The sequence below is a fragment of the Harmonia axyridis genome, chromosome 4 (genome assembly GCF_914767665.1).
Source record: "Harmonia axyridis chromosome 4, icHarAxyr1.1, whole genome shotgun sequence".
NCBI lineage: Eukaryota > Metazoa > Arthropoda > Insecta > Coleoptera > Coccinellidae > Harmonia > Harmonia axyridis.
In genome coordinates, this window is record NC_059504.1 from 26,577,413 (window position 1) to 26,586,396 (window position 8,984).

Here is an 8,984-nt window from a genome sequence, read left to right on the forward strand (position 1 = left end):
TCTAGTAAAATATCCCTATGAAATATTTCAAGTTCACAGGGGACTCAGTATTCACATGGGGTTGAAGTAACAAACCTTAACGTTGATGGCTTTTTACTACATCTGTGTCTACGAAATCTGGAGTTACCATCAGTTTTTAAAGTTTTTCAATTAGTTTCTGAGATGTTATCAAAATTGTGTTTAACACAAAAAAATCCCATAGATAAGGTAGTGGTTACTTCAACCTCGACACTCAAATGGATAATTTAACAACTTGTGTGCTTTATTCACAAATGACCATCGACCAAAGTCCTTCAGCCAGTATTGACTATTTTTAGTTTTTACAAAAACTTTATCAATAAGTGGAGATTATACACCCCCCGTATCTCCATTAGTTTTTAAGGTAATAGATTGAAATTTGGGATATCCCATAATAAGTGGCACTCTTTGATCTATAAATGATTTTTTTTTCACTTCCGGTTTCGCCAAAAGTGATAGCAACTTTCGCTTTTCAAATGGAACACCCTGTATAGTTAGTAATCATGGCTCTATACCGATCACCATTGACTGCAACGTTCTGGCCATTATCGTTTTTGAAGAAGTATTATTACATTTCTGAAATCCGCATAATTTTCTGAATCCAATGATACCACATAAGTGACATTTCATTAGTCGAAATTTTTTATAATTTAATTTTTAGTTTTCCATTTAAGTGTCCTATGATGGTTCCGATTTATTCCAATTGACCCGTCTAATACTAAAAAAATCGAAATCCCATCAAAAATACTAAATTGCGTTTTTTATGAGAAAATAAAGGTCATCGTAATCGTTTTTGAGGTAAAACTCAATTTTTTCAAATAGAATGATATTGCCACTGTGGTACCATTTATTAGTACTATTAATGAGGAATATATCCATACCTGGTAATAAAATATGCGATCAATACAATCAAAGATACAGCTAAGAGAAAATAAGAAAATACAATTATAAGGTGTGTGAATAAGTCTTTCCCGTTTTTTGTAAGAGATGGCGCCACCAATACTGTGCGAGTATTTAATGGTTACATATGTCATAATCAAAGCTTATTCATCTGTCAACAATTCCACACTAACACATTAGTTGAAATTTTTTCGCATCATAAATTTTTGAAATCGTGAAAATGTCGAAATTTGAGCCGAGTCGACGTCATTTGCGGGAAGTTTCACTTTATTGGTTCAATTTGAAGAAATCTGCTGCCGAGGCGCATCGGTTGCTTCAGGAAGCTTATGGAGAAGGTTGTGTCGATGATTCAAGTGTTCGCGGATGGTTTCGACGCTTCAAAAGTGGCGATTTCGACGTGGAAGACAAGGAGCGTTCCGGGCGGCCGCAAATCTTTGAATATCAAGAATTGGCGACTTTGCTTGATGAAGATTCGTGTCAAACGCAAGAAGAACTTGCTGAAGCATTGGGAGTTGACCGAACAACCATTTCCAAGCGTTTGAAAGCCATGGGAATTATCCAAAAGCAAGGAAATTGGGTGCCGTACGAACTGAAGCTGAGAGACGTCGAACGGCGTTTTTTCACTTGCGAACAGCTGCTTCAGCGACATAAAAGAAAGGGTTTTCTGCATCGTATCGTGACTGGCGATGAAAAGTGGATCCGTTACGATAATCAGAAGCGAAGAAAATCATGGGGACTACCCGGCCATGCATCATCATCGACGGCCAAGCCAAATATTCATGGCGCCAAGCTCATGCTCTGTATATGGTGGGACCAGCTAGGTGTGGTTTACTATGAGCTTCTGAAACCGAATGAAAGGATCACAGGCGAGGTCTATCGACGACAATTGATGCGTTTGAGCCGCGCACTGCGAGAAAAACGGCCACAATACTCCGACAGGCACGACAAAGTTATTTTGCAACATGACAATGCTCGCCCACATGTTGCACAGCCGGTGAAAACATACTTAGAAACGCTCAAATGAGAAGTCCTACCCCACCCGCCGTATAGTCCAGACATTGCTCCGTCTGATTACCATCTCTTCAGATCGATGACGCATGGCCTGGCTGACCAGCACTTCCATTCCTACGAGGAAGCCAAAAAATGGGTGGATGACTGGATAGAGGCCAAACCGGTCGAATTTTTTCGCAACGGGATTCGTATGTTGCCAGAAAGATGGGGAAAAGTTGTAGCTAGCGATGGCCAATACTTTCAATAATTCATTTGTAACCATTTTTTCACAATAAAGGCTCAAAATTTGAAAAAAAACGGGAAAGACTTATTCACACACCTTATATTTTGTTCTACTTTAATACTGAGAAGGTACTAAGGTGGCTTTGGAATACAAAAAATTAACACAAAACATTACAGCAATTGTTCGAAATGCTGTACATTAACCTCAATGCACTTATGAACTCGCATAGCTGCAGGCGCGGATCCAGGGGGGGGGTCTGGTGGAACGTTCCCCCCCCCCCCCCAATTGTCCCGGGCACCTCTTAGATTTTGCCGGCCATCCTAGAATTTGACATACTGAGTCTCAAATAATTACAAGATCAGCAAGAATTTCACCTTCAATTCATTTTGTGAAAACCCATATTAATGAACGGCAAAAAAATGACGTCCCAAAATGGCGGAAGTGTCTGTGTTCCACATTTTCAGTATTTTGAAAATTTTAAGGTCCCCCCCCCAAAAGTGGGGCCTGGATCCGCGTCTGCATAGCCGTATGAACTTTTGCTAATTGCTGTGCCGTTATGCTATTAATTGCGCGTTTTACTCGCAAGTCCAGGTCTTCGCGGGTTGTAACGGCGGTTGCGTAGACAATGTTTTTTAAATGGCCCCAAACAAATAAATCAAGAGGTGTCAAATCAGGTGACCTTGGAGGACATCGCATAGGACCATTCGTCGAAATTACGTTTTGTTCGAATGCTTGTTCAAGGTAATCACTTACTATTCTTGAATTATGGGGAGGAGCTTCATATTGTTGGAAATACATTTCCTATCGTGAATGGACATTGATCCCCCCTTGTGAGTATCTAGCTCCATTCAAGGGCCCTTCAAATATTATTGGACCAATGATTCTACGACCGTGTATTTCAAGCCAAACATTGAAACCGAACCGCACTTGAAAGTTACCCTCCCGCAATAAATTATGATTTTCTTGTGACCAATACCTTGTATTTTGTCGGTTAAATAATCCCATATTTGTAAACCTAGACTCGTCCGAAAATAAAATCCTTCCCAAAAAAGCATTGTTTGACTGCATATTATTCTACAAGATCCAATTGCAATATTCCATCCTACGTTCATAATCATTTTCCTACAGGTGCTGGTGCAATTGATATTTGAAAGATTTATGTTTGTGTAATATTCGGCTCACCGTTTGGTGACTAATTTACAATTCAAACCCACTTTGCATTGAAGAAACAGTCTTATCAACTTCTCTTCGAGCTAAAACATTAATTTCCGTTCCTTCGTCAATGTTAACGTTTTCCTCGGGATCCTGGTTAGGCTCTCTTCGGAATTGATTTTCGAGACGATTGAAATAATTTCTCGCTGGACATTGTTTATCAGGATATCGGTCGGCATAAAAGTTCCTAGCCGCAACGGCATTTTTCCTACATTCTCCATAAATAATTAACATGTCCACTTTTTCATCCCTCGTATAAATGTGCGTCATTTTTAACCAAAATAACAACAAATGTGAAGACTTTTCCAATAGGTAAACAATAAAAACAGCGATAACCAACAAATATTCATTTGACAATATGAAGAAATAATTTCATTGTTTTCAAAACCACCTTAGTAACTTCCTAGTATTAAAGTAGAACAAAATATGTAATTGTATTTCCTCATTTTCTTTTAGTTGTAATTTTGATTGTATTGAGCGCACATTTCATTACCAGGTATGGATAAATTTCTTATTAATAGTACTAATAAATGGTACCACGGTACCAATATGGTTCTATTTGAAAAAATTGAGTTGTACCCCAAAAATGATAACGGATGAACGGCATTAGCTCATAAAAAACGCAATTCAGTATTTTTGACGGGATTTCGATTCTTATAGAATTAGACAGGTCAATTGAAATAAATCGGAACCATCATGCAACACTTAAATGGAAAATTGAAAATTAAATTATAAAAAATTTCGACGTTTGAAATGTAATGTGGTATCATTGGATTCAGAAAATTATGCGGATTTCCGAAATGTAATAATATACAGGGTGTGCCATTTAAAAATCGAAAGTTGCTATCACTTCTGGCGAAACCGGAAGTGAAAAAAAATCATTTATAGATCAAAGAGTGTCACTTATTATGGGATATCCCAAATTTAAATCTATTACCTAAAAAACAAACGGAGATACTGGCAAGGGCGGTCCTAGCCTTAAATTTTCGGGGGTGTCACCGTTATGGGCTTCAAGTTTTTTTAAGGGACCAATCGGTATCAAGCCCTAACCTCTCAAAAATTTAATATTTATATAAATATTTATCAACATTATAATGTATTTATTTACTTTTTTTTTTAAGGTACCAATCGGTATCAAGCCCTAACCTCTCAAAAATTCAATATTTATATAAATATTTATCAACATTATAATGTATTTATTTACTTATCGGGGTTTCAACCATTCAGGTAGAAATTAATATAAAATTAAATAGCCAATCGATTGTTTAATATAAAAAAAGAAAACAATTGGCAATTATAACACAAAATTTAATTTGGTCTTTGCACCCTTTGAAAACCTAGTAATCACAGCGTTCTCGTCATCATCAATGTTCAGGAGAGCGAGGCCTACAAGGCGTTCTTCTCCCATAGATGAGCCAACTGACGGAGACTGGAGAAATCTGGCCAGAGACACTGTGGTACCTGGAAAATCATAAATTCAAATGACAATAAAATATAAAAATGAAATACAGGTGAAAACTCACTCAAGAACCAAGAAGTACCCACCGAGAACGTCAAAAAGACAAACTGAAAATACAATGAAGTCAGGATTGCGCAGGGCGTGATACATGCAGTTTGCTTTTGAGTCAGTCTTGCTATCATTCCATTTAGAAATATTCAAGAGAGCGTTGCATAGTTTAATGAGGGTATCTCCTTGAAATGGATTAGTTTTAATTTTTTTGTTAAGGATTAATTCTAAAAATTTAATTAAAATGAAACAAAAATGTGGAAGAATCATTGAAATATCTCTAGAAATGAAAAAGTTATGGGACTTTGAAATTGCGCTTGGAAGAATAATTTCATAGTACGTGTAAGTGGCGTGACGTCACACACTAGACGACTGGTATTCGCAGAGTGCTTACGAATTCATTGGTGTACAATCACTTGTGCCGTTCGTGTCGTGTTTTGTTCGTTACACGATAGCTGAAATAACTTACTATATACATACATATAAATTACTTTTTTTACTTTTTACTCCTCACATGAATATGTTTTGCCATTGATAAACTTCAACAACCAGTACTCAACTACAAACTGTTTATGAAACGTTTTTTAAATAAATTATCGTTATAAGTTGAACCATGATGAAGCAAACTCAAAAGTAGATACTTACTTGAAAAGTTTAACTCCTTTTATTTCAGCACTGACATAAGATGGATTTGAAGAAATAAACTCCATCACTGCGGATATATCTATTTTAGGCAAATTGTCACTTTGTCCTTTCACGAAGCCTTCTTCCATTATGGTGACATAAAAACAAAACTCGAGTTAAAACTACACTGTACAACTACAAACGGCGCGAGAGCCTTGGCGCGGCTAAGTATTTGAACGTAATTTATGGTGTAGCGATCACAGGCAAGTGCAGTGACGTCACAGACCAAAGACGTTCCGCACTAAAATACGTAAATTTAAATAATCTATTTCTTAGTCATTTATTGGTGAATTTTCAAAATTTTTTCACTGATTTATCAGTTTTGCTCTATATTTTAATTCTATAGTGTCAAATATAGTATTATCAACATCACTAAACTAGTCCATTGAAGATGTCCATTATGTCTTTCGACCCAACGAGTTTTACATAAGCCTTGGAGTTCACCCTTTAACTTTCCTTTGAAAACAAGATGTCTCTTTGCTGAAGCATTCGCGAAAGCAATGACCTTTTTCATTGTCGCTGTGGTATTCTTGCAAGAATTAACATTTAAGCACTTTGCCAAAGAATTATTCAGTATGTGGCTACTACAGCGACACATTTCTGCGTAGATAGCTTTCTCTATAGCTTTAGCAGCCCCTTTCAAATCCGAAGCCATAGTGGAACAGCTATCAACTCCTATCCCACACAATTCTTCACATCGACATCAAACTTCGCCAATAAATCTTCCACAATATGTGCTATGGCTTTGCCAGTTAAGCGTCGCTCCTCACCTTTAACATCTTCGTCCCGAATTGAGGCATAAGCATCACGAAAGGTGATAAAATCTTCTCTGATGGTGCCATTATAAATATGTATATCTCAAACTTAAACTGAGCTGAGATGTGTGTGAAAGGTCGGTAGTTTCGTCAAATCATAGTATAAGGAAAGGATAGTAAGCCAGTGTAGTGCTTTTTTCGATTTTGTTGAGCGCTATCTAGTTGCACTCACGTTAAGCCTCGAATTTCACTGTCAAAAAATTGGTCCGTAAAGTGGAGCCCTCTGAAAGAATTGGTGTTATTTTGAAGAACTAAAATATTTGAAATAGAGTGGTCAGAAGATTTCTATATTTTGATATTTTTTCCGCTCTACAATAAGAATTTACGCCAGTGGCGTGTATTTGTGATTAACAAGTACAATGCTACAAGTTATCATGAAATCACTAATCAGGTCCAGCCGTCATGAAATGATATCTCTAGGTTTTTTCAGGATTTATGAATGGAATAAACTCCATTTTCCGGGATATCGATATTGCAATTGAATGTATTTGAAGAATATTCGATTGATATTGTTTTGTTATAGATTGAGTGAGAATAGGTAAAGTTTCTATCAACATTAATTTCCTAATGTCGTAAGTTCCAATGAAATTTCTCAAAAGCTATATTTAGCATTTGACAGTTGGTTTCGATCATTTTTTCCCAACCTTTTACGATTCTTAGAGTTATGTATTTTATTAATATTTTCTGACCGAAAAATCAGCCCATGTTTTTATGAATATTTGAAGAAAAGTTTACCTTAAACAACCAAATTATATTGAAATATCTCAATGATGTTGAAAATAAATAAAATCATGTTTTATTTTTATATTTACCTTATATTTAAAATTGAAATGAATATTTTCGGGTTGTAGTTTGTGGATTGAACATATCAATGGATTTTTCATATAGCTCAGGAGCTTGAAATATTAGAGGTTTCCTAGTAATACATCTGATGTATTGATTTCAGTACCTACTGAAATCAATACATCAGACCCATGCACTTTAGAAATGATCAATGAAAAAATGAAAGAAAATGAAAACTTCTCTGGATTTCCTAAGAATCAATAACCGGAAAAAACAACAGCACCAACAATTAGCTTGCAACACCAACTTTTAGATGATTTAGGAATACAGCACGAAGTGGTCAACAACAAGAGGCCACCACCAACATCTTCTGTAAACAGATCGATCGATGCTCCATTAAACAACAGCAGCAAAACTCCACCACCTAATATACACAAAAGGAAAAAATGGTGTGAGAGGTATCTACGTTGGAGATTTTTGTGCAGTTCTTAACGATATGTCCTATCTCCTTACATGCAAAGCATGTCAGTACATCACAGGGGCGGATCCAGACGATGTTTGAGTGGGGGCCATAGAAAGTCACGGCTCATATAGGTTAGCAAAATAGCGTAAATTTTTGTTGGTACCTACTGGGTCAAGTGTTTTATAGAAAGATAGATTTTATGATAGTAAATCATATCATATTCAGTTTCCGAAATTTTTGTAGGATAAAAACAAGTTTCACATATATTTCATAAATATATGTTTATTCATTTCATAAGAAAACTCAGGCGCAATAAAGTATAAGGTGTATTAGAAAGAAAACCATTATTTTTGCATGAAGAATAAAGCTTCAATCACCATGGTTAGAATGATCCGATTTGGGTCAAATATGCGCTGTTTCGTTCGATAACTACAGTTCCAAGTTAACAGTTGTGCCTTAGGGGAACACACAGCAAAACCTTAGCTGGATCACCGCGTTTCGACCACTACCGTTTTTGCTTGACGTTGTCATAAATGATCCACTTTTCATGACCAGGTACCAAGCGTTTCAAAAATGGGGCGATTTTGTTGCGATTCTGCAGTGATTCGCAGTGGAAATTCGGTCGATGCAGTTTTTTGCGTTAGCTCGTATGGTATCCGTACATCTAGCATCTTCTTGAGATCAGCCTTATGGAAATAATGTTCCAAACGGTTTATTGTACACTCTGAAGCTCTTGAGCAATCGAAACAGGACTCGACATGTCCATACTTTTATCGATATTTTCGACAATTGGCCTCAGGGCCGCCGCCAGATATTTTAGCATCCCGGCGAAATAAAATTTCACCGCCCTGTTTTGGCTAATTATCTGAATTTTCTTTGAAGGAGCCTCTGTTATTCCTCTCAGGCATCTTTTCAATTTTATATGAAATCGTATTTTTCAACTCAAAATCAGCTTGTCAAATTATCAAAACATCCTGCATTGTTTAAAAGCATGACGCTATTTTTATAAATCTATAGCAAAAAATGTACCAAACGATGTAGTTCTTAAAGGTGCAAAAAGTCTTGTTTTATAAACTGACTTTGCGCACATAGGATTTGGCGCGATTTGGAGGCGGCCCTGATTGGCCTTCCAGTGCGTGGTGCATCTTTGACATCGAAATTACCGGAACGGATTCGACGAAACCAAAATTGCACGTGATGACTATTACAGTATCAGGTCCAAAATAGTAATTTACGTAACAAGTCCGGAAAATAGGGTTTTTTTGGACGAATAGACAAAATTCCAGGACGAGCGTAAGCGAGGAGATTCCAAGAGTTCAACGGGTACATAAATTAAAATGCTTCCGTTGTAACAAAGAGAGACACTGG